The sequence below is a fragment of the Heloderma suspectum genome, chromosome 12 (assembly GCF_057233095.1).
Source record: "Heloderma suspectum isolate Gila_16-S chromosome 12, 16-S_ref, whole genome shotgun sequence".
Lineage (NCBI taxonomy): Eukaryota > Metazoa > Chordata > Lepidosauria > Squamata > Helodermatidae > Heloderma > Heloderma suspectum.
The window spans coordinates 34,473,955-34,500,297 of record NC_139469.1 but is presented as its reverse complement, the minus strand read 5'-3'; the positions used below and the strand labels follow the sequence as shown (position 1 = coordinate 34,500,297).

At 44.4% G+C, this 26,343-nt stretch overlaps 1 protein-coding gene, 1 long non-coding RNA gene and 1 other non-coding gene across 5 annotated transcripts in view; 2 read left to right on the top strand and 1 right to left on the bottom strand.

Annotated features, from left to right (window-relative positions):
• Positions 1 to 17,279, bottom strand: part of TRAF7 (TNF receptor associated factor 7) — a 61,067-nt gene extending 43,788 nt beyond the window's left edge. For all 3 annotated transcript variants that reach the window (XM_084819035.1, XM_084819034.1, XM_084819036.1), the window contains exon 1: positions 17,155 to 17,279. The gene's annotated coding sequence lies outside the window, so the exon portion shown is untranslated. The remainder of the gene's footprint in view (positions 1 to 17,154) is intronic.
• A 383-nt stretch (positions 17,280 to 17,662) lies between these two features.
• LOC146336803 (uncharacterized) lies at positions 17,663 to 25,100 on the top strand. Its single transcript, XR_014785623.1, has 3 exons — positions 17,663 to 17,809; positions 19,091 to 19,131; positions 19,391 to 25,100. It is a non-coding gene; the product is annotated as an uncharacterized LOC146336803 (long non-coding RNA).
• LOC146336804 (small nucleolar RNA SNORD60) lies at positions 19,201 to 19,284 on the top strand. Its single transcript, XR_014785655.1, has one exon. It is a non-coding gene; the product is annotated as a small nucleolar RNA SNORD60 (small nucleolar RNA).
• Positions 25,101 to 26,343: the final 1,243 nt, after the last annotated feature.

Genomic DNA, 26,343 nt, shown 5'->3' with positions numbered 1-26,343 from the left:
TGGACAGGCATGGGCGAATTTAATTCAGGTGACCATCATATCTACTACTGTGGGCAAGAATCCCGTAGAAGAAATGGAGTAGCACTCATAGTCAACAAAAGGGTGGGAAAAGCAGTACTGGGGTACAATCTTAAAAATGATAGAATGATCTCAGTACGAATCCAAGGCAAACCATTCAACATCACAGTAATTCAAGTCTATGCCCCAACCACTGAGGCCGAAGAAGCTGAGGTTGATCGGTTCTATGAAGACCTACAACACCTTCTAGAACTAACACCAAAAAAAGATGTCCTCTTCATCATAGGGGATTGGAATGCTAAAGTAGGAAGTCAAGAAATCACCGGGATAACAGGCAGGCATGGCCTTGGTGTACAAAATGAAGCAGGACAAAAGCTAATAGAGTTTTGCCAAGAGAACATGCTGATCATAGCAAACACTCTTTTCCAACAGCACAAGAGGCGACTCTACACATGGACGTCACCAGATGGTCAATATCGAAATCAGATTGATTATGTCCTTTGCAACCAAAGATGGAGAAGCTCCATACAGTCAGTAAAAACAAGACCTGGAGCTGACTGTGGCTCAGATCATGAGCTGCTTCTTGCAAAATTTCGGCTTAAATTGAAGAACGTCAGGAAAACCACTAAACCGTTCAGGTATGACCTAAATCATATCCCTGATGAATATACAGTGGAGGTGAGGAATAGATTTCAGGGATTAGACCTGATAGACAGAGTGCCTGAGGAACTATGGACGGAGGTCCGTAACATTGTTCAGGAGGCAGCAACTCAATCCATCCCAAAGAAAAAGAAATGCAAGAAAGCAAAGTGGCTGTCTGATGGGGCTTTACAAGTAGCTGAGGAAAGAAGGGAAGCGAAAAGCAAGGGAGAAAGGGGAAGATATACCCAACTGAATGCAGAGTTCCAGAGGATAGCAAGGAGGGACAAGAAGGCCTTCTTAAATGAACAATGCAAAGAAATCGAGGAAAACAATAGAATGGGAAAGACTAGAGATCTCTTCAAGAAAATTGGAGATCTCAAGGGAACGTTTTGTGCAAAGACGGGCATGATAAAGGACAAAGAAGGCAGGGACCTAACAGAAGCAGATGAGATTAAGAAGATGTGGCAAGAATACACAGAAGAACTATACAAAAAAGATCTGAATGTCCCTGATAGCCATGATAGTGCGGTCACTGAACTTGAGCCGGACATCCTAGAGAGTGAAGTCAAGTGGGCCTTAGGAAGCATTAGTAACAACAAAGCTAGCGGAGATGACAGTATTCCAGCCGAGCTATTTAAAATCCTAAAACATGATGCTGTTAAAGTGCTGCATTCAATATGCCAACAAATCTGGAACACTCAACAGTGGCCACAAGACTGGAAAAGGTCAGTTTACATTCCAATTCCAAAGAAGGGCAACGCCAAAGAGTGTTCAAACTACCGCACAATTGCGCTCATTTCACATGCCAGCAAGGTAATGCTCAAAATCCTACAAGCTAGGCTTCAGCAGTATGCGAACTGAGAACTACCGGAAGTACAAGCTGGGTTTAGAAGAGGCAGAGGAACTAGAGATCAAATCGCCAACATTCGCTGCATCATGGAGAAAGCAAGAGAATTCCAGAAAATCGTCTATTTCTGCTTCATTGACTACGCTAAAGCCTTTGATTGTGTGGATCACAACAAACTGTGACAAATTCTTAAAGTGATGGGAGTACCAGACCACCTTACCTGTCTCCTGAGAAACCTGTACGAGGGTCAAGAAGCAACAGTAAGAACCAGACATGGAACAACCGATTGGTTCAAAATTGGGAAAGGAGTATGACAAGGCTGCATATTGTCACCCTGCTTATTTAACTTATATGCAGAGTACATCATGAGAAACGCTGGGTTGGATGAATCAGAGGTCGGAATTAAGATTGCTGGGAGAATTATCAACAACCTCCGATATGCAGACGATACCACCCTAATGGCAGAAAGCGAAGAGGATCTCAAGAGCCCCTTGTTGAGGGTGAAAGAGGAGAGTGCAAAAGCTGGTTTGAAACTCAACATTAAAAAAACGAAGATCATGGCATCTGGCCCCATCACTTCCTGCCATATAGAAGGGGAAGAAATGGAAGCAGTGACAGATTTTACTTTCTTGGGCTCCAAGATCACCGCAGACGGTGATTGTAGCCATGAAATTAAAAGACGCTTGCTCCTGGGGAGGAAAGCTATGGCCAACCTAGACAGCATAGTAAGAAGCAGAGACATCACCTTGCCGACAAAGGTCCGTCTAATCAAAGCTATGGTTTTCCCAGTAGTAATGTATGGCTGCGAGAGCTGGACTATAAGGAAGGCTGAGCGCCGAAGAATTGATGCTTTCGAACTGTGGTGCTGGAGAAGACTCTTACGAGTCCCCTGGACTGCAAGGAGGTCAAATCAGTCCATCCTAAAGGAAATCAACCCTGAGTGCTCATTGGAAGGACAGATAATGAAGCTGAAGCTCCAATATTTTGGCCACCTAATGCGAAGAGAAAACTCCCTGGAAAAGACCCTGATGCTGGGAAAGACTGAAGGCCAAAGGAGAAGGGGACGGCAGAGGATGAGATGGCTAGATAGCATCACGGATGCAATGAATATGAACTTGAGCACGCTCCGGGAGAGAGCGCAGGACAGGAAGGCCTGGCGTGCTATGGTCCATGGGGTCACGAAGAGTCGGACACGACTGAACGACTGAACAACAACAACAACAACAACAATCTTTATCAAGGGAGCCACTTCACAGATTCAGCTGCAAATCACTAACTGTTGAGCAATCAAGAGATGTGTGAACCAGCCCTATCACTCCCCAATTCGAGCAATTCCTGAATATTTAAGGGCTCTGGGGACATGAGGCTGAGTTCCCAATTGCTTTAGATAGCCTCTAATACTCCTGAAGTGACCAACCTGTGTTTGGGCTTACATGTTTGAATGATGCTCCACATCAACTCCACCACCACTCCACATATATAAAATCAGTTGCAAGGCCAAAGAGTTCTAGCACAGCCCTCTCCCTGACATGCTAGTCTAGTATGTATATGGACAGTGGGGCGGGGGGCTCTGCTGGGATACAGCAGTTAGGCCACAGGTCGTTGCTACACCAGCTCAGCTTCTCTCTCCTGTGCTGACACATACAAAAGCCAAGCAGTGAAGTCGCAGCAGAAACACTACCTTCATAGTATTATAGGCTTGGAACAGGCTTTGGTCTGGGGGAACAAAGAACTGGAGGTGGCCTTCCTAAAACCCCAAAGCGATGGAACTTCCATATTCCCTTGGAAGCAATGAGGCAGACCTGTACGAATGCCAGATCCCTCAGTTACTGCAGCCACCAAAGAATGGAGAAAGAAAAGCAACAAAGAAGCTTGTTCATTTCAGCTGTGCAGGCACAGGATCACATTTTAAGAGCGATTAAAAGCTTAGACTGGTGGCCTGTGGGCCAGATCCAGCCACCTGGCAAACATACCATGGCTAAGCCAATGAAGAGTAAAATGTTTGCTTACAGTTTCACTAGCAATTAAAAGAAAAAAGGTTTCAGCTTGTAAGAAGCAAAGATTTCCCACATATAGAATGGCCCCTGAGATTATGGAAGTTGGTTGAAGGTAAAGAAACTGCCTTATGGGGGTTGGAATGCCGTGCTTAGTTCCCTGTCATATATGAAAAAGGCAGAGCAAAATTCTTGCTCCTCTAGCCATTCTGGTCACAGGTGCCTTTATGCTATAAGGCAGGACAGCCAAGTGGGAGCTCCAAGAGCAGCTCTACCTTTCACACAGAAATTATGTTATTTGTGGGGACACCAGTGTCCCTGCACCAAACATGCTTACATCCATCCTTAAATACCCGATTTCTCCTTATTAGTTTCCCAAGCCTGTATCTTATCATGAGGGGTGGGGTTTGTGATGTTCCCAATGGAACCCCATCCTCAGCTCCGGCTTTCCTTCATAGCTTCAACGGAAGTGCTTTCAAGCAAGGGGGATTACTAGGGATTAGCAGCAGCCTTGGATCATTCATAACTGTCTGGAAAAAGGCTTAGGACCAGCAATCCAAGAAGAGCTGATCTTCTATTCATTCAAAAGTACTTCATAAAGTAGGTCCATAAAATAAAAAGGATGCTACTGAGGAGGGAACTGAAATGAAGAGATGCACCAGGAAGAGGCCCTGTGCTCAGCCATGCCAGCCAATGCTTCTCAAACTGGAAGATTAGGGAGAGATGGGTTCCAGCAGGGCAGGAAACCAGCATATAAAAGTAGTAAGTTAGGAAAGGAAAGAACTGGACAGCAGAAGAAAGGCTGAATAAATTATTTTGCAAGTCTAGGTAGTAGAAATATAAATGGTAAAGGCTTCAATTTTCTTTACTAAGAGTTAGTCACAAACCTGTTAGAACCACTGGAAGAAAGCAGTGGGGTTGTGAATTCCTGACTGCTGTGAACACCAATTACCTGACACTGAAGATGAAATAGTGTGTGTAGGTAGACCAGCTGTGGGGAAAAGAAAAAGTGGAAGGGGGTGGGGAAGCCACACAAAAAGCTGGGGATGCGTGTGCTCAGGAGCTAGATGGAGAGGGAAAATATGTAGGAGCTTGATGGGTCTACCCAACAAAGTTCCCAGGTCAGGAAGTTTAGAAATGTCTTAATTAAACAAGTTGGAGAAACATGGCCCTATTTCTTTTAGTATCTATCCCACTAAGTTGTTCTTAGTAATTTGTCTGTAATGATGTGCATGTTGATTATATTTAATGTCTTTACATTTGTTTGTATGTATATATCTTCTTAATTATATATTTAAACAACAAAAATCCAGCCTTCTTTTGAAAAACTCAAACCCCCTTTCTCCAGAAATTCTTGCAGAAGCACCCATCCAGCAAGAGTGTCGTAGCTCCGTACTTCCAGGAGAGCTTGTGCTAAGGCAGCAGCCAAGAGGTTCAGCCAGAAAACAGACATTCTAGCCTGCCTGCTCCATGAGCAAACACAGCCTCTGGTTTTGCATCAAGAAATCCAGAAGTGTAAACTGCTCAAGTGGCCTGCTGCCAGAGCCGACAGAGAAAAACATAGGACCCTTCCTTGAAGAAGAGGTGATGGCAGCAATGCAGATCTGACTGTAATGGATCCAGATGCCTCTGGTGCTGCTCAGAAAGGCCAAGTGTTTTCCTAGCTCTTCCAATCTGCAGATGATGGTTGTCTGCATATTTTAAAAAGATGTTACTTTCCTGATCTTACCAAAAGAAAAATTTGAGAGAGGAAGCAGGAAGAGTGAGCTTTCACTCAGTCATATTGTTGATGGCGTCCAGATGTAGAGCCAGAAATGGAAGCTGTCTGTCCGACTAAATAATTAAGATTAGGAAGAGGAATCAAAATGTAGGAATCCATCCAACTGGCGTGGGTCTGCTTGGCCAGCATTCTGACCCCAACAATGGCCAGCCAAATGGGCAAATGATGTGTTTGCAAGCCATTCCTCAATAACCTATATGAAGCCCATGCACGGTTATTGTCTTATACAGACATTGTTGGAACCCCTTGCTCTGGATTGACAAGAGGACGCTGCCACAGCTACAGCCATCACTGAAATGTCACCTACCGCATACTGCAAACTGTTATGTTGTGAACCACTCAGCGGGCTTTGGCTATTCGACAGTAAAGAAATGTAATAAATAAAAATAAAATAAAACTCCATCCAAAATCACTCATCACACAAATGCATCATGTTATTTATGTAATCAATTTCTTAAGCCACCTTTCAAGACCACAATCTTCCCAAGGTGGCTTACAGCAATTCATAGGATATGTGGGAAGAAAACTTACTACATGCTAGCCTACGGGCATAGCAACACAAAATCAAAGTTGCCTCTAAGTTATCAGGAAAAAAAATTGTAAAGTGGAAGAGTTTTTTTTTGTCTTTTTCCCATTCAGGCCACTGATGTGCCACAAATGACTACCACAGGTATGCTGACACTTTTTGTGGGATAATTTACTTTTGTGGATTTACTTACTTATAGGCAGCCCTATGCTCTCACACCCCTATAAAATGTGCTCTGACCCAATAGCATTTGACTCTTCTCATTTCCTTTGCTGAAAGTCTCTTTACTCAGAAGAAAACAAACAACTGTAACATTCAGGCACTAAGCAGTTACTCATAGCGAAAGAAAGAAGAATCCCACAGGGCTCTCAGCTTCCTGCATTTGTTGCTCTGCACTCAGTCTGAGGCAGCAGGTCTCCACACAGTCATGGGGGCATAGAACACAGTTGATCAAGCTGCTTCTTAAGTCCTAAAAGCAAGTTGCAAGTACAGAGCCGCAGAAGATTCCGCACGCCATTGCTCATGGGAACTCGCCAAATCTCACTCTTATGCCTTCAGTGTTCAGACTCAAGTACCACTTATTCTAATGCAGGCTTAGAAACAGACACTCACCTGGAAGTAAGAATCACCACCAGGCAATCAGACATGAAAGCTTGACAAAAGTTGCCCCTCTCTCTTTTAGGATGCAAATAATTAACATGGGGATGTTTAAGCAGACAGGCTGGTAAAAACACTTGTTAGATTTATTTGCAAGGCTGCACTAATTAACATCCCTTGGAGTCAGTCAAACTTTAATGTTTGACCCGTAAGTCACAACAGAAAACAAAGAAATAAAAGAATAATAGTTACAACAAAACAAAATATTCACAATGGCAGCAAGATCTAATTTATTATACAGCTGAGAAAACAGAAAATTGGCTCTAACTTTAGAAGCTGACAAACTTTAGAAGCCACTGCCCATACAGTCACCCTATTACATGAAGCCAGGAGAAAGACAATTTTCTGCCATTCAAACCAGTTAGCTTTCCCTCAAGAGATGAATCTAAACATTTAGTACAAACTGCAGAAGGGCGATAATATAAATAATGAGGCACATCCTCTACAGAACCACTACCACAAACTCAAAGTGTAGAATCATAAGATATTTTCCTAAAATGAATTTTTAAATGAATATTTTCTTTCTAAAATTACAATTGGCAGAAGAGAGGAAAACAAAAGACTTAGCTAAAAGCTACATTTTAAAATAATATGAAGTTTCCTCAGGGAATGGGGGCATGGAATGCACAGGTGGTGGAAGTGGAAGGATCAGGACTTCACATTATCTTCCTGAAAACAGAAATACAGCACAAGGGCCCCAATCCCTGCTGCTCCTTTCCATCTGGTGGGAAAAGAAAATGTGAGGATTGGGACCCTTGTGCTGTCTTTCTGAAGACAGAAACACAATACAAGGGCCTCACATTAGGGGTATTCACACATTACACTGAACTTGAATTCACGCTATATATGCTCATTCAGATGTTGTGAGAATCTAGGGTGACCCCTTGGCTGATCCAGCATGGCTCTTCTTATGTTCTTATGACTGGACAAGGGCCTGTTCCAAGAGCAAGGCCTGCTGAATGACCACTGCTGGCCTTCTAGTCCCGTGGGTCTATCAGTGTTGCAAAGTTTTTGCACTCTGTCCAGGGTGGTCATCAATCCTGGTCTTATCCTCCTGTGTGATCCCAGAGGAGATATGTGCATTTGCTGCTTTTGCAGCTGAGCTGCTTTCTGTTAAAATATTGTGGCCATTTCTCTCTTATCCCCTGGAGGCGGTCAAAGGAGGAAGCCTCCTCCAATAAGAAATGTTGGTATCTAGACATGCATACCTGATCATTGGCAATGTGAAATGACAGTACAGCACTTAAGAAGCACTTGTGGCCCATAATGTCCAGCCATCTGCCTTCATGATCAGTGGGAGCAGAACAGGTTTGCTGGCACAATTTGGTATGAGCAACCTCAACAACGTACAGTGCATTTAAACGGAAAACTAAAGACGTTCTCCTGGACCTTATAAAGGTTCTCTGGTCACGTAGACATTGGAGCCACAGTGGATGGCTTGTCCCATGACTCTTTTTGCCACTTGCAAAACTACTGGCTGCATGGGGATTGCCACCAGGACAGTGCCATTAGCAAGCACAAACAGGAAAAACATTCTTGAGAGGTGGTGATGGTGGTGGTCTCAGTACTATGGCCATGCACAGCAACTGTTCTGAATACACTCAAGTGTCCTCCATAGGAGATAACAGGGTCCCCTGACATTCATGTCTGGTGAGCAGATGGATGCCACCAAACTGGGTTGATAAAAATCATTTAAAAAAAATATTAAAAAGTGTTTTTAAAAAAAATTAAATTAATTTCAAAATCATCTTAAAACAATTAGTAAAAAAAGGGCCTAGGTCAAAGACATCATAATGTATACGAATTATACAACTTCTAAATATATTATATGAATATGTTAACAGCAGTTTATGGAGATAACCTGATCAGGCCTATTCTGCACTACAGATGGTGTACAGAAATGCAGGCGCTCTCTCACTCTCTAAGGGCAAATACAGAGAAGCTCAATGAATACAGAATTTCGGGAGATGGAGTAGATCTGAACAAGGAGGAGGAGTCTAGATATAAATGCAAGGGACAGGGGAAGGGAATAGAAAGTGAAACCAAAAGTGAACAGAACATATTCATGCAGTCCTGACTCTTGAGGAAATGTCTGTTTCATGTATGCCCCACTGTAGAAGGGAAATACATTGCATGGCGGCAGCAGGAGGCCATAAAAGAGACCTCATTTATGAATATTTTGTTTCAGTACCTGCTGTGGGTAAAACAGGCATGCATGCAAAATGTAAACAATACAACAAAGAAATGCAAGCTCTGGCTGCCTGAAAGAGCATTATTAAGAGAAGTTCATTCTGCTTTAGTAGTAAAATGACCAAATTATCATCCCATTTTTTGATTAAAATTAATCTGAAAATTATTCAGAATTGCTTAGTTTAATTGCTAACTTCTGCTGAAACCTACATCTCCGAATATGTATTAAGGTTATATTACACAATAATCTACTTCTTCTAAAAATAATGATTAAATAGAATCTCCCTCACTGGTGATTTAAATCATTAAAATTAAGAGAAGCAATTTAAATCATAATTTAAATCAATTTGATTTAAATCAAATCAACCCTAACACTAACTCTGAGTCAGACAGATATTCCTCAGCCACTGAGGAGAACCTGACCTTGGTTTCAGCCGGTTTGAATAAAGGCAGGGTGCCACACATGACCAGCCAAGGCGGTATGGCCCACATGGTGTCCAAAGCTGACACTGTGACCACACGGTGGTCTGGAGAGGATAATAGTGATGCAGGCACTGACCACAACGTTGCAGAGGATGGTACCCAACCTCAAGAGTATTGGTACTGACAAAAATGTAGCAAGTCTACCCACTGCCAAGGCAAGAAGGGTTAACACTGTAGGCAGCATAGGTAGCGCAGAGAGGACTGGTGCCTAAGATAATACCAGGTGACAGATGTGGTGACCTTGTAATCACTTGTAGTCTCAGGGGGTTAGCTGAGGAGCCAACCTCAATTCTTGTCATCACAGGGTAATGTTGGTGGTGGCAGGATAGCAAAGGGGGCCAGCTCCTGCGTTGGTACAGATGTCAAGATAGAAATCTACCCCAGCCCCCAAAAGCCCTTCTATGCCAAGGATCACCCCTTGAATAAGAGGGAGATCAACAATCCCAATAGTAGGAAAATAATGGAGAGTGCTGGTACTGAGACCAATCTCTCACCTCCAAATCTCAACAATGGTCATAATTATGGTTGCAGTATACCCTAGGTGACCATGACTTTGGTGAAGATTTCCAGGATTCAGGAAATGGATGACTATGACAAGGTGAATGCGAGTTGCGAAAGGGAGTCATTGTCCTCAGATGTGAGCTGGCCAGGGTGACTAGGAGTATGCTTCCTGATTTCCCCCTTTGAGGTAGATCCAATTACTGGGATCTCATCTGCCACTGCAGGTGGAGCCTGATGTGTATGTCCTCCAGGACTAAGTACAGGCAAATCAAAGACATTACATCCTCTCCAAGACTGGAGTGGCTGATGCTAGCCGGGAGAGTTGACTGGAAGATGGCACTGTAGATAGTAATACCATGCATGTGCTTTCTGCTGGTACTGAGGCTGTTGGTACTCACCTAGTCTTATCCCTCCCTTTACTTAGGCTCTGGATTTGAAGATAATGAAAACTTCTTCAACTGTGAAGCCCAGGGGAGCTTTGGAAGGACTAGCTTGGCCCCAGGCACTGGTGGAGCAGCCAAGGTGATGAGGCCATAAAGATGGTCCCAAAAAGATTTCCACTTTCACAGCAGATGGTTTCTTGGTTAAAGAAGAGGAGACCAATAATTGCTCAGCAACTCCACAATCCACAGCAGAAGTTTCGACCGTCATCAGGATCTATGTGGAGTAGATGATTGAGAGATGTGGTACAATGCTCCCAGAGGAGTGCCTGGAGCCAAGATAATTTGTTCCTATGCCCCTGTTTAGTAAAGCACTGGCAGTGTTGGCAGAGGCACAAATGTCCCCAGTGTCCATTGCTGAGGCAGAAACGACAGAAGCTGTGGCTGTCTGTGGGAGGAAGTTTACTGCCACAGGGGGAACACTTGTGGAAGCAAGCTGCCTTCAAAGCCATATGCTCTGAAGAAGGGTGGAAGAAGCACCATGAGCTACCCGAAACAAATTAAAATGGAAAATGGAAAATGGAAAGATCGAAGTAAAAGAGTAAACTAAGAAAAAAACGAGTAAGATTTATATTGTATAGCCTAGTGAGGCTGAGAAGATGCTAGCGTGGAGAAAGTTGAAACGAAACTGAGTGGGAAGTCAGAAGCCACACACCCTTCGAGTGTAGGGTGGGGAGAATGGATTCTTATGTCATATAAAACTTCAATTTGAAAAAAGTCACTCAATCACAACCTTCCACTCCACATCCATGTAAAATAATTTTACCCAGTTGAGTTGTACTCAAGTTAGAATTCCTATACATGCTTGTGGGTGTAGTTAGGGCAAAACTACCTTTAAATATCCCCCCCCCCCCGCCACACACACACACACTTTAACCCCAAACACAACCTGGTGGTTAAAGGGAATTTGATTTTTAATTCCCAACTACCAGTTTCAATTTTCTTTTATCAAAAATGTTTATTCCCAGGACAAGAGGATTTGAGACACCAGTACCAAATGTGAGGACACCAGTTAGTAATGTGGGTTTTCCAGGAAATTTTGTATTTCAATTTAAACTAAATAATAATGGAAAATTTTCAGTTTGTGTTGGAAAATTTACTGATGGCCTAGAGAGTGATTGAATTTAGCATGTTTATTTTACTTGCTTTTAGTAAACAAAAAAACATACCCTGTGTTAATGTTTTGTCCCGATACACCGCAAACATTTATTCTGAAATATTTGAGGAGAGAAATTAAAACACATTTACTGTGATTTAAATGTTATACTATGTAGTCATTTTTATTGGAATACTTATTAAACGTTTTAAACTCCTAGCTGGCCAGGCAGACAGCGCAGCAGAGATTTTTCCAGACCTGTCTTAGTAGGCATCTAATTCACGTTACATGAGCTTGCACAGACTGAGAAGGATGGGAAATAATCCATCTCTAACCACCCTAAATGCGAATAACTAATCCAACTTATCTCAAGATCCTCTGCAACAAAATCAGCCCACAGCTACTTCTAATAGATACCTGCATGCATGGTTGCAGGGCTTGAAAACAACCTAGGCATGGACACTTAGGCACCTAGAAGATTTTATAGTGGAGCTGAGGAAGCCAAATATTTCCATAATTTAACACCAAAACCTTGCCTAAAAATGGAAAGACGGCTCCTACCATTTTGATCTTCATGCCCTGCTTCCTGGAGACATCTGGTTTGGTCACTGTTGGAAACAGGTGCTAACCCAGACAGAACCTTGGTCTGATCCAATAGGGGTCTTGGTACATTCTTAGTGATGTTGGCACGTAAGTATCTGCCACTTCTCTACAGTTAAGAGTGTCTCCACATGTCATGCAGCAACCATCATTGCTATGGGTGCATGTTATGCTGGTGGTGTTTGTAGCAAATATGTAACTTGTGAATGATACACGTGTCAGGGGGCTTCAGCTCAATCAGATTTCCCAGGAACCGAAGGACATGCATCTGTCATTCACACTTTTTATGTCTGCTGCAGGAAATATGGCTATGTTCCCACGGCAGGTAATATCTGAAGCTGATCTTGGATGTGTGTCTACTTTCCAGATTAACAGAAAGCCAGAAGCAGCCCAAATTCATAACGGATGCACCTGAAGACTTTAATCCAGTCATATGGATCTTGATGGCAGCTTGGCAATTAACATCCCTCCCACCACACAGCATCTGTGATTAATCGATTTCACAATCCACCAGAAACCTCACAGCCATTCCTCTTGTGATTCAAAGATAACAAAAGTAGAGGAACAAGAACATGGTAGGTGCTTTTCAACTGTGTACTTGAACTTTGTGCTTAAACAAGATGAAGTGCAATGCATGTGCCTAACCTTTATTTGCTTCAAGTGGCAAGAGAAAGGGCTGCAGTGCTTCACTGACAGGAGTGGATCAGATAGCTTTGTGGGATGCCCTCAGAAAGAAAAAACCTTTAGAATCACTAAACAGTCTAGCTCTCCTTACCCAATTCTGAGGGAAGCCAATTATGCCAGTCTAAATGCTGGAAACGAAAGACAGTCAAAATTCACCAGAAAAATCTGTAATACCAAGTTCTGACATTTCCAGTAACCTATATACAACATCTACTACGTATGATAGGGAAGTTGAGCAAAGCCATGATGAACCACAACAACTTTTGGCAGAGAACAAAAGTTGTTCCCTCCAAGACGGAACAACGCAGCCGGCTAACAGCTCACAATATGCTTCATAGTCCTTTGTATTTGGTAAAATACAGCTCTCCAGGAACAATCACTGTGGATTTCAAATAAATCCAAGTGGAAGAAAGAGCAGGGAACAGAGAACACCAGTTAGCAGCAGGAGCCCCCCCGGCCATTGTTTTCCAGAGCCAATACAAAACTGGAACCTAAACATTTAGCTATCTTGAGAGCCTGTATGGATGAGTAAGTTTGAAAATATAACTACTTTTTCGAGCCACGCTTTTGAGCTCACACAACTAATCAACTGGCACAAATTATTCCAGGTCTCTCTGATCCAGGCATGTCCCCAAATCCAGTTCAGTGATCTGCTGATGGGTTCACACACAGCCACATCTTTTACCATCAATAAAGTCCAAAAGAAGAAATCTTTTACCTCACAAGGTGACTGAGAACAGGATCATGCAGAAAACTCCACAGAGAAGAACACAGCAAACATTCTCAAGCAAGCATTCCCCTCTTTCAAAATGTCTCTTGTACATGCCTGCCTGTGCTCAGCTAGCTCTCGGTGATGTAAATAGAAAGGCATGCAGAGCAGGAGGCAATATGTAAATTCATCTGGAAAATCCCCCCCACACTCAGCCAATCATCTTTCAGTTCCTCATTGGATCCATTCCCAATAGGACTCAGCCTAGAAAGAGAAGCCATCCCCTACTTACAGAAGGGCTCCTTGGGTCAGAAATGAAAAGCCACTCAACAGGGACCCATGATAGGTTTTTTAAAGCAAAACACCAAAGAGGTTCCTAAGGCTTTGCAATTTAAGGCTGAAATAGCAACCAGCTGTTTATTTGCAAATACCATTTGTCCCAAACTGAAAAAGTCCACTGTAAAGATCACACAAACAAAGTTCCATACAGAGTATAAAAAGTCCTTCATATTAGCCCTGGCTGGTTCCCCACACCAGAACACAAGCATATTAAAAGAGAGAAAATGAATGTATGTAAGATTAAATTTGGGAACTGGGCAATGTAACAATACTGGTAAAAACAGTTGTACCTGCCTGGACCCTAAGATCATCCTTGGCAGTCCATCTCGGTGAGCCCCTGCCAAAAGAAGTGAGGTGGGTGGCTACCAGGAGGATGGCCTTTTTTGCTGTGGTACCCCGGCTGTGGAATGAGCTGGCACAAGTTCGCCTGGCACCTACGTTGTATTCCTTCCGGCGCCAGGTGAAGACCTTTTTATTCTCCCAGGCATTTTAGCTTCATGGTCTTTTAGCTTTGGTATGTTAAATCTGTAGTTTAAATCTGCGTTGCTGCTACGTTTTATTCTGGTTGTATTGTTATATTGTGGTTTTAATGCTTTTATATTTTACCCTGTGCTTTTTGATTTTAATTTTTGTGAGCCGCCCAGACAGCTTTGGCTATTGGGTGGTCTAGAAATGAAATAAATAAAATAAAAATAAATAAACAGTTACTGCTGTGTTGCACAAAGAGTTATGGGGGAAATAAGGGGGTATATTTTACTGGGCAATCTGTTTGCAGGTGAATACATCCCTGATACCTGGGCTTCAATATACTTTTTAATGAATTTGAACTGTTTCAGCAGTCCTAACAGTTCATCAGGCAAGGTTTTTTTGCTCCTAAAAACATCTTACTATTATGATTTAAACGCCATTAAACAACATAAATGAAAGGAAGTGCCTCACTTTATATAATTTTTACCAGAATGTGCACCTGAAAGTTATTAAGGGCACAATCCTATTGAGATGGCTGGCAGCTGGCCGCCCTGCATTGGCTGTCTAGCCATGGCTTCAGGGAGAGAAGGAGGCTGCATGGCGCATAGGAAGCCTGCATGACACAGCTTCCACAGTCTCCTCCCCTCCCTGCCCCCAGGACTGCCCACGTTTCCCTGTTTCCCCATGTAGAGAGAACTATGGGTCGGGGAGGGGGCGGAGAGTGCAGTTTCTGTTTGGGGCCCTGGCTCTGACCTCAATTCCCAGAAACTGAAAAATCCTATGACCCTCAGGAAAATGTCTAGCGGCCATAGGATTGCTGCCTAATAAACTTAAACACAATATATAGCATTTATATATTGCTTTTGAGCACTCAGTGCATTTCACACACATTTTACCTGAAGAATGGCTACCAGCTGGTGAGTAGACCAAGAGTCGGCAATGTGGTGCCCGCCAAGGTGCCTTAGACCTCCCACTTTTTTACTGGCAGTTATATGTTTCTGCTGGTGCTGAAAACTGTGCTTTCAAATAAGGAGTTTCATGTGTTGGAGCTCAGACCCCACCTCTGCCCTTTACTTGGTCTTCTGAGCAAGTTACTTGTCCTTTTCCATGCCTCCCACAGCAACCATTTTGGGCTAGTGCCCAGGAGTTTATCAAATTGCCAAATATGCCCACAGCCCAAGATGTTTGCCTACCCCTGAAATACACATTACTCAGCTAGACAAAGCAATGGTTTGACTTGGCATATGACAGACAGCCTCCTATATTCCTAGTATCTCAATAATCTTTACACAATCCCAATTTTCCTCCAAGGAGCTCAAAGTGATGTATTTGGTCTCCCATCTTCACAAAAACCGTGTGAGGTGGGTTATTTATTACATTTCTATACCACCCAATAGCCAAAGCTCTCTGGGTAATTTACAAAAGATTAAAGCCTTAAAATGCAATATAAAACATAATATAAAAACCATTTACATACAAACCCAATTTAAAACATTCCACAATAAGAAATCCCAGGACCAGTTAAAACCTTATATGTTGTCAAATGCCTGGGAATGTTAACCTGGTGTCAAAATGATAAAAATGTTGGTACTAGAGGGGCCACAGGGGTGCCACCAAAAAGGCCCTCTCCTTTGTTGCCATCCTCCAAATGTCCCTCGGAGGAGGGACCTGGAGGACCTCAGATGACAACTGTAGTGTATGGGTAGGTTCATACCAGGAGGCTAGGCTCTGAGTTAATGACTGACCCATGTTCACCCAGTGAACTTCATGGCTGAGTAGGGATTTGAATCCAGGTGTCCTTGATCCTAGTCCAACAACACTCAAACCACTACACCATACTACAACAGTAAAAATATTGGGAGTACTTGGGAAGCATTCTATATAAATACTTCCCCAATAATAATAATTGTCAGCCTAACCTACTTCATGGGGTGAAGATACGAATGGAGAGGAGGAAGGTCACATATGCCCCCTTGTGCTCCTCGGAGGAAAAGGTGGGATATAAATGTAACAAATAAATAAATAACCTACATATATATAAACTATGCAATATACAGCACAAAAAACACAATTGAATAACAATTTAAATACATTCACACATTCTAAGGGATACCTACTTTCAAACACAAGAAAATTTGCAAATAAAACTCGTTCATTCATTGTTTAAAACCACAAACAGGACTTTAGATTTCCATCTAGGAGTTTGCGTTTTTGAGATAAGCCCCAGGTGAAAAAATTTGCACCTGTGCTTAAAGAGATACATATATGTGGCCAGGGTGGTGTTCCAGCAGTTGATGAACATGGAGCAGTACGGAGTTGGCTTTACTAGTGCAGGGAAGGAAAGCTTGACTTCAGGTAGTGTATTTGTTTGTGGTTTTAAACAACAGTGATGGAAGAAAATTTTGTGATTTTTTTGCACCTGAAAGTTGGCATTGCTGATAATCGAGTATGCGTAAAGTATTTAAATTGTCATTCAGGCATGGTTTACTGTATATTGGGTGGTTTGTACGTATGTAGGTCTATATGCAGTCTCAGCCTATTCTCAACCTTCGTGTGCAGCTGTGCTTTACATGCGTGGAGGTTCAATAACCTGACTACGTTACGTGCTTTCGGTCGCCTCTGAGGAAGGGCCAGCTCTCCCAAAATGCTGGGCTTGCCGAAAAACGAACGGGCCCTGCGTGACTGTGTGCCACCTTGGCGGTGTCTCTTCTTCGTTCGTCCTTCCCTCTGTCGGGCTAGGCCTGGTGCCCTTTTCGTGCCAGCCTCAAATCCGCCCCCCCCCCCCGCCGCGAAACCGGCTGGGTGACCTTGGGCCAGGCCCGCCCGCTCGTCTTCTCGGCCTAGCCCCGCAGGGCTGTGGTCGCGAGGGCGAAGCGCGCGTTGCCTCGCGCTCCTCGGGGGAAAGGCGGCACACCATTAAATGAGCAACGTCGGCCCCAAACGCCCCCCGGCTCCAGGGCCGCCCTGCGGGGCCCTGCGTAAGGCGGGGAGGCGGCGGCAGGCGCCGACGCGGGCCCTTCCCGGTGCGAGGGGGGAAGCGCCGCTGTTCGCTACGCGCTTCCCGAGGACTCCATTTCGCAAGGACTTAGTAGCGCTGCCGCCCCCTCCCCTCAGAGGCGCGCAGGGAAACGCCGCCCCGCCAGGGGCGCCCGCAGGCCCCGCCCTCAGTCCCGCGCTCACCTGTGGGCAGCTGCGGAGGAGGGGGCGGCGGCGCCGGCCCGCGCGCGGCTCCCCGGCACATGGCGCCTCCCCCCGCCTCCCCGTCCCGCTCCAGCTCCGCCACGGCCAAGCGCCTGGCCCGCCTCGCAGCCAGGCCGGAAACGGCGCTGCGCCAGTCCCCGCCTGGGTGGCCGGGATTGGTGGTGCTGCGCTGCTCAGGGCTCTGCTTTTCCCAAGGTTCTCCTCAGGCAGCACCGGCCTGCAACTCCCATGAGCGCTCGCTCCGCCGGCTGCTTTTGATTGGCTCCTTCGTCCGTCGACCCCTGTTCCCCCCCCCCCCCGTCAGTATGGTTTTCAAATAGCCTGAGGAGAGGAGGAAGTAGAAGTAGCGTGGAAGGGCGGATGGCGTTGGCCAATAGGAAGAGTCTACGAAGGGTTGTGAAACATAATTGGCTACCATGGGACAGGAATGAAGACAATGCGATTGGCTAGCTTCGTGGCCGAGAGCCAGCCAATAGGAAAGCGGGGTGAGTTTATAAAAGGCGGCGCGGGGGAGCGGCTGGTTCTTTTCGCGCGCGTGTTCGGCGCGGGCTGCGGGAGGCGATCCGAGCTGTGTTCCGCCGAGGCGCGCTCTGCAGCGGCCGGGCCCGGCCCGGGCTTCGGGTTCCCGCATGCGGTGCGTAGGGCTTTTATTGCTGCCATCTCCGGCAGACCTCGCGTCACGGCCGGCGTTCCGAGGACTCGAGCCCTGCTCTCCGGCGAAGGCCTCGGAGGGGCTCGCGCTGTGGATAAAGAGCCACGGGCGCGTTGCGAGCCGGGAGGGCCCGGCCCGGCCGCGCCGCCGGAGCCTCGAGCCGCTTCCAGCCGGCCGCCGAGCCCTTGGACGGGGGGGATTTCGCCGTTTCCTCCAGCGATGGGCTGCGTCGGTGCTGCGGGGTGGGCGCCTGTATCCAAGGCGCTGCGCCACAGGCCTCAGCCCGCGCCGTCATCTCCCCCCTGCAGGGCAGCCTTCCCGCGCCCGGTGTAGCCCCGCGCACCGGGGGGGGGGGCAGCTCCCGTCTCCTCAGTCCGCGAGGCCCCGCGCTGGTTGGGGCTGATGGAGCTGCAGCTCGATACGAGATGGGGCTTCCACGTGCTGCGTGAAGGGTGGGGCCGGGGAGGGTCGCAGCCTCGAAAGCAACGCGCCAGAGCGTTGAGACTGGCTCTCCGTTTGAGGAAGCCGCATGTTTTTGAGGTGATCCGAGGTGTCTGGGAAGAGGGGAAGAAGCTGCTAGTTCACCTTTGTTTCCTATATGTTGTTGTTTAGGCATTAAGTCGTGTCCGACTCTTGGTGGCCCCACAGACCAGAGCACGCCAGGCCTTCCTGCCCTGCGCTCTCGCCCGGAGCGTGCTCAAGTCCATATTCATTGCATCGGTGATGCTATCTAGCCATCTCGTCCTCTGCCGTCCCCTTCTCCTTTTGCCTTCAGTCTTTCCAGCATCAGGGTCTTTTCCAGGGAGTTTTAGCCTTGTGATAAGTTCCATGGGGTTTTCTTGGCAAGAATACTGGAGTGGGTTGCCATTTCCTTCCCCAATGGACCACATTTTTGTCAGAACTCTCCACCAGGACCTGTCCGTCTTGGGTGGCCCTGCACGGCATAGCTTATGGCTTCACTGAGTTACGCAGGCCCCTTCGCCACAACAAGGCAGTGATCCATGAAGGGGTGTTTCGTATATATGCCCTTAATAAAATAATTGCTTGGTGTATGGCCTGACCTAAGCTTCACAGAATTGATAGCCAGCCTTAGATCTGGGAATGGCTCCTGTATCTTTGAGAGCAGGGAATATACAGCCAGATGTAGCTTTTCTGTTGCTGCTGCATCACTTGGAAACTTACTTCCAGGTTTCTTGCTTAAAGCTATCGGTGACAGGTGTTTGTTTTTCTGAGTGTTGAGCGGTTGCATTTTTTCCTTTCCAGGTCTGTTTCCTGTTACTGAGTGATGTGAATCGTTTGTAGAGGTGAGCCTAAGATGTAACTTCATAGAACAAGGGCGGGAACTTTCCTGGGTCTGTGTAACTCCATACATCAGCCAATGATGAGCTCTCTTAATTTTCTGACACCTCGTATGAAAACTGGTTTCAGTTACTGATTACGAGCATGAGCTGAGGCTTAACAGTTGCTTCCACGTAAATCCTATAATAAGTAACTATTCTTGTTCATTTAGGTAACTAAAATATGTGATTGGCACTTAATGCTGTTCTCTTTTTTTCTTTTCAGGAAGCAGATGGAAACAGAAGAGGACGGGTTTTGTTGGAATTAAACCTTTATTAATCAGGACAGAGTGAAATGGTGGATTGTTACAGACTTCTATGGCGATGCTAAATAGCTGAACTGGTAATGTGGGGAAACAGTCACTTTGGAATAGAAGAATGACATTTGGGTTAAACTGTCATGCAGACCAAAGTTTTGACATGACTTTGAATTTGGCATTGGCTCAGGTGTATGGTGCGGTCACAAGAGTAAATGGGCCAGACTGCATTCTACCATTGTAAAGCCTCGGTGTTCTAACTGTTAATAAAAACCACAAGTAAAATCCAACATAAGTCCTACTTAGAATAGACCCATTGAACTTTGGGGGGCAGGAAACCTAGGTTCTGAATACCTGGCAACAGAGACTTCTCTCCCCCTTTCAAAAAATACTTTTTGTTGCGATATTTTGTATTTAAACATATGTTCTCTCTGGCTTTTAATTGAAAAGGTTTTGTAGTATTTGCTGCTGTTACATATTTGAAATTCTATTTTAATGTTAGAAATTAACTACCATGCAGATAATTTCATGGAAAACAAGTTGTGACATTATATGTCTATCTATATATATATTGTATATACAGAGTATTTCAAAAAGATGGACCCTATTTGAAATCCCTATATCTCTGCAACCACAAACTGCCCATGAATGAAACTCTTACCATTTGAAAGGGTGGGGCATACAGTTTCAAATGATTACTACTAGATGCCTCTCTCAACATCCCTAGCCTCAGTCATTCGCAAGATGGTGACCCCACAACACAAGGCATTTTGCGTTCTGCAGTTCAGCAAGCCTGAATCCGTAATTGTGGTGCAGTGTGCGTTTCAATGGCGTTTTGGCATTGATCTGCCAGTGCCAAAGAGCATTCGTTGTCGGTACCGACAATTTGAGGAAACAGGCTTTTTATGTAAGGGGAAGAGCACAGGGCGACCATGCACTTCCGAGGAAAAAGTGAGAAGAATTCAAGAGAGGTTTCAGCGTAGCCCGTGCAAGTCCACTCATGCCAGCTGAGAACTTGCGATCTCTCATACGACTGTCTGGCGTGTGTTAAGGCAATGTTTAAACATGAGGCCGCACCGCTTGCCATTGGTAGAGGCTCTTTGTGCAGGTGACAAAGGAATGCGTGTAGAATTTAGTGATGCAATCTTACAGAACATGGAGGACGACAGCTTCTTGGCGCGTTTTTTAGTGATGAAGCAACGTTTCATCTAAGCAGTAAAGTTAACCGTCACAATGTGCGCATATGGGGATTACGGAATCCACACGAAACGATAGAGAATGAGCATAATTCCCCGAAAGTGAACGTATTTTGTGCCGTTTCTCCAAAAAAAGGTGTATGGCCCTTTCTTTTTTGAGGGAAATACAGTTACGGGGCAAACATATCTCGAAATGCTGCAGAACTGGCTCTTTCCACAACTTAATGAAGATTCCGATGACTTCATTTTTCAGCAAGCCGGAGCACCACCACAATGGCACCTGCAGGTTCGACGTTTTCTAAATGACACACTGCCTCAATGTTGGATAAGCTGCACGGGACCCCAAGACTTGGCCCTACACTCTTGGCTCCCAAGATCTCCAGACATTACACCCTGCGACTTTTTCTTGTAGGGATACGTCAAAGAACGTGTTTTTGTGCCACCACTAGCAACTAATCTGGATGACCTCAAAAACAGAGTCACGGCAGCGGTGACTTCAGTGAAAGAAGACACTTTGAGAGCCGTTTGGGGCGAATTCAACTATTGTCCCAATATTATCCGTACAGCAGGTGAAGGGCACGTAGAGCATTTATACAATGGTTAGTAAAACTTGATAACTCATTAAACCATTTGTAACTTTTGGTGTAATTGTAACATGTTGCCATCGTGAAATATACTGCTTTGAAATTGGGTCCATCATTTTGAAACACCCTGTATATATAATATATGGAGTTTGTAAGGATAATAATATATTCCTGTTATAAGTATGTTTATGCTGAGTATCACCAGGGTGAGAGTGGGATGAGAGACAGAAATAATGGTGGATTTGAATATGTATGATGATTGGCTGAGTGAATGGGGAGGGTGAAGTGTGCATGCTATAAAAGTTGGGTGTTGTGCTTATGAGAGTCAGACAGGGATATGATTTGAGATAGGGATATGGGATTTTAGAATTGAGAACAGAAAGGGAGAGGTGAGTTACTTTTTGTTTTGATTGATTAAATATAAAACCCGAGATAAAGGGGTAGGTATACCCCATTTAAAGTATTATGATGCTTTCCAGCTAAAACAACTAATCACACGTGGGTAGGCATGGAACTACAACAGGCAATACCATCTTTTAGAGCTGTACCATTTCTCTCTCCCTCATGGCCCAAGATACAGCAAATTGACAATCCTTTTCTCCAAACAAGTATGACAGTGTGGAAGAGATGGGGGGGGGAATTTGACCCACCACTTCAACCCCTCGCACCCTTCTGAGACTTAATTTTAGGGGTAGGGACAAATATGTCCAATATAAGAAGTGGGAGGAGAAGGGTTTACTTAGAATTAGACATCTATTTGTTAGAGGTCAACCTGTAACAGGAATATTTGCACACAAGGCTGGGGAATACCCCATATAATTGGCTCCAATTAGCCCAAGTTTGCTTGTTAATAAATACACTGAAGTGTGTTGGACTATGGTGATCTTTAAGAGTTTTTGAACATCACTGTTGCAGCAGACAAATCTATGAAAGGCTTACCTGCCCTTACATACCAACAGCTAATAAATGCCATTGTAGGTAATGCTAATAATATCAGGCTGGCTTGGGAGGGTGATTTAGAAACAAAAATTCGTGAACATAAAAGGGTCGCAAATCTGGTTTCAACCACCTTTAAGAACACCTTCACCCAGAATTCAAGAGGCTGCTCTTAAAGTGCTCTGTAGATGGCACTGGACACCTCTAAAAGTATACCATATTGATAACTGTTTCACCATTTTGCTGGAGAGGTTGTAATACAACAGGTTCTTTTATGGATATGTGGTGGGAAGGAAAGCCGGTAAAAACTTTCTGGGAAGCTGTTTTTGGAAAAATTTCTGACATTACAGGATAACTGCTGTTTCCTACTCCAGCCCATGCTCTTCTGTCTTTTACTGACCACTTAGGTATCCTAATAATCCACAAGGAGTTGGTCACTTTTTTATAGCTGCAGCACATATGGAAATTGCAGCCCAGTGGAAAATTGCTAACAACCTTAATGTACAAAAGCGTATGGTGAGAATGTGGGAAATTGCCTTGTCAGAGAAATAAATGCAACGCAGTAAAGCTGTGCATGGTTTGTCTAGTATAGACAAGTTTGACAGAGTATGGTCCCCTTTCATCACAAGGATTAACCAATCCTTGCCTCTTGTTTTCTCTTCCACTTACCCATGTTTACCGGTGGTGGTGGTGGTGAATAAGACGACTTCCATGGTCAAAAGATTGTGCGTTTTCATTTTTAATATTATGGATTAGACCTATTTAGTACTTCAGATTTTTTTATTTTTTAAATTATTTATTTATTGTCACTCTGCACTCTGTATAATGTACTTCAGTTTTGGTTGAAATTTGTTTTTATGTTTATGAGCTCCTTGTTTATTATTCAACAACTTATTTGCTATAATTAATAAAGCTTATTTGTTTAACCAAATCCTATGTCTTCTGCTCTTGGCTACATAAGGGGAAGGTAATAAAGGAAACAATACAGATGATATTATAAACAACTGTGTATTTGCAGATAGAGGACTGAGTGTGGGTTGGACTTGAGCCTTAAAGGTCCTGGTTGTAGTGTGATTGTGTATGGGGAAGGTGTTTCCTGCTTGGGGTGAGAGAGGCCTTAGAAAAGGGGTATTACTGGGAAGGGGTAGGAATGCCATAGGTGCTGGGATACGAAAGGAAAACCTGTTGATTTTGAAATACAGGAAGAGATAGTCCAGGAGCATATGTAGGAAAATCATGCTCTGTGGCAGTTTGAGTGAGGAAAAGGTGGGACTTCCCTTATCTCATCAGAAACTACCTGTAGATGAATAATTTCCATGGTGTCAGTCTATGGTACATGGCATATAGTATTGATGTCATCAAGATGGCCGCCAACAAAATTCAACATTGTGAATATTATTCATGGATGGATTTTAAATGTTAAGTTCTCATTAAAAATATTTATAGGCCTAAAATATATAAAGTCAACGATCAGGAGATCTATGATGCTCTTCAGTTGAGTGAAAATAGCCAATGGAAACAATTTGAGTGGGTGCATCGATCCAAAAGATGCTCATGCATATGACATATGTCTCAGAATTCTATGCAAAAATGTATACAATGTCTTGTGAAGTACAGAAAAGCCTCCTGAAACATCACATAATGTGCAAGTTGGGTAGAATTCATTGACTGTTTGTTAGGAGCTCTTTTGGAAGGTAAGGTTGTCACAGTGGCAGATGTGGAGAGACACTACAAGGAAATCTGTTGCTCAAAAGGCATTAAAGAGGAAGGCATGTTGAGAAAAAGCTTGAAAACACTCATAGAAAATGAACTTTTTGAAATGGATATAGAATTCAGCAATCCTTTCTCCAAAAATTCAACCTGTTCTGGAGGGGGTTGCACTCCCCCTAAAGGATCAGGTTCGTATTTTGGGGGTGCTCTTGGATCCAGAACTGTCACTTGAGGCACAGGTGAACTCAGTGGCACGGAGCACTTTTTATCAGCTTAGGCTGGTATACCAACTACGCCCTTATCTGGACAGAGATAGCCTTGCTACAGTTATCCATGCTCTGATAACTTCTCGTCTGGATTACTGCAATGCGTTATATGTGGGGCTGCCTTTGAAAACGGTCCGGAAACTTCAGCTGGTCCAAAATAGGGCAGCAAGATTGTTAACAGGGACTGGCCTGTGAGCTCATATTACGCCAGTACTTTTCCAGCTGCACTGGCTGCCAGTCCATTTCCGGGCCCGATTCAAAGTGCTGGTGTTAACATTCAAAGCCCTTAACGGCTTGCGGCCAGGTTACCTGAAGGATCGCCTCCTCCCATATGTGCCTGCCCGGACCTTAAGATCATCATCAGCGGCCCTTCTCCGTGAGCCCCTGCCAAAGGAAGTGAGGCGGGTGGCTACTAGGGGGAGGGCTTTTTCTGCTGTGGCGCCCCGGCTCTGGAATGAGCTCCCTAGTGAGGTTCACCTGGCGCCGACGTTGTACTCCTTTCAGTGTCAGGTGAAGACCTTTCTATTTTCCAAGGCATTTTAGTTTTCTAAATTTTTATCTTTGCTGTTTTAAATCTGTATTTTAAACTCCTGTACTGCTGCTAGGTTTTATTGTGGTTGTATTGTTATATTGTGGGTTTAATGTTCTATATATTTTAAATTGTTTTATTGTGTGTTGTTTGGTTTTAATTTTTGTGAACCGCTCAGAGAGCTTCGGCTATTGGGCGGTATAGAAATAAATAAATAATAAAAAAAAAACAATCACAGCATATTCATTGGAAATCAGTTAAGGATGCAGTGCTTTAAAATGCAAAAGCAGTTGCTAACTTAAAACTAGAATATCAAGGTTCTATACCATGCTTCCATCCCAAAGGAAGTACTTCTTCACACAGTGCATAGAAACTATGGAATTCACTGCCACAGGAAGTAGTGATGGGCACCAGTTTGGATGGCTTTAAAAGGGGGTTAGGCAGATTCCTGGAGGAAAATGCTACCAATGGCTACTAGTCTTGATGGCTATGTGCTGCCTCCAGTACCAGAGGCAGTGATCCTATGTACACCAGTTGCTGGGAAACATAGGTGGAAGGGTGCTGTTGTGCTCATGTCCTGCTTGTGGTTTCCTGGTCGACAGCTGGTTGGCCACTGTGTGAACAGAATCCTGGACTAGATGGACCCTTGGTCTGATCCAGCATGGCTCTTATGTTCTTATGCTGCTAAAATACTGGGGAAAACTATAGGAGAAGTGGAATTTTACAGGTTCTCCATCTGAGGATCAAGTATGGCAGGCAGCACCACAGGAACTGATCACCTTCAAGTGGTGTATAAGTGGCAAAAGTAAATTTGATGCCATGCAGAGTGAGTTCAAATGTTTGGACTCGAGGGCAGTTGTATTGTCACAAAGCCTTACGTATCAGTGCCTGACAGCAAAACACAAGGATGTAGGTAGTGATGACAGCAAAACTGAAAGTGCCCCAACTTTGAACTCTGCTGAAATAGTGGTTCAGCATATTGTGTAGTTTTTTGGGTCGCTAAAATCTATTTATCTGTCAACAGTTTTCAGTACATTTTGTGTTTTTTAAATGTAAGCAATGTAAGGGAAGTACATGCTATTGTCTGTACATTGTTAAAAGTGTTTCAATAAAAATATATAACATTTAAATCACAGGTGTGCCTTAATTTTTTCCCCTCAAGTATTTCAGGGCAAACACTTGTGTATTGGAACAAAAAAAGGGGCTACTTTTTAAGTTTTGTTTAGTAAACTTGCTAAAATTTGATCACACTGTACAGCATCAGAACAGTTTCCCATGTAAACTAAAAATCAAGGTGCAATCCTATGCCTGTGTCGACAAAAAAAGTCCTCCAACTCCCAGCATTCCCCAGCCAGCCAGGATTGTGCCCTAAGGGTGCAATTCTATGAAGATGGCAGCTTTCAGACTTGGAGGCTGCTGAGCATCCAGTGCAGGGCAGCTGGAGTGCGGAGGCGATCGTCGTCGCTGCCCTCCAGTTGGCCTGCATTTCTGCTAGATTGGGGGTGGGGAGGCTGGGGCAGCTATAAGAAACATGACTGATGCTTGAGTCCCTTCCCTGCCGTAGCGAACACCCCTTTTCCCATCTCCGCACTCTGTTTTCAACCTTGGAGCCCAGAACTCAAGCAATCCTCTCCCCCCCCACACACACACACAACCTGTGACACTGTCCAGGGCACATAGGAGTCCTCCCTAAATCAGTTA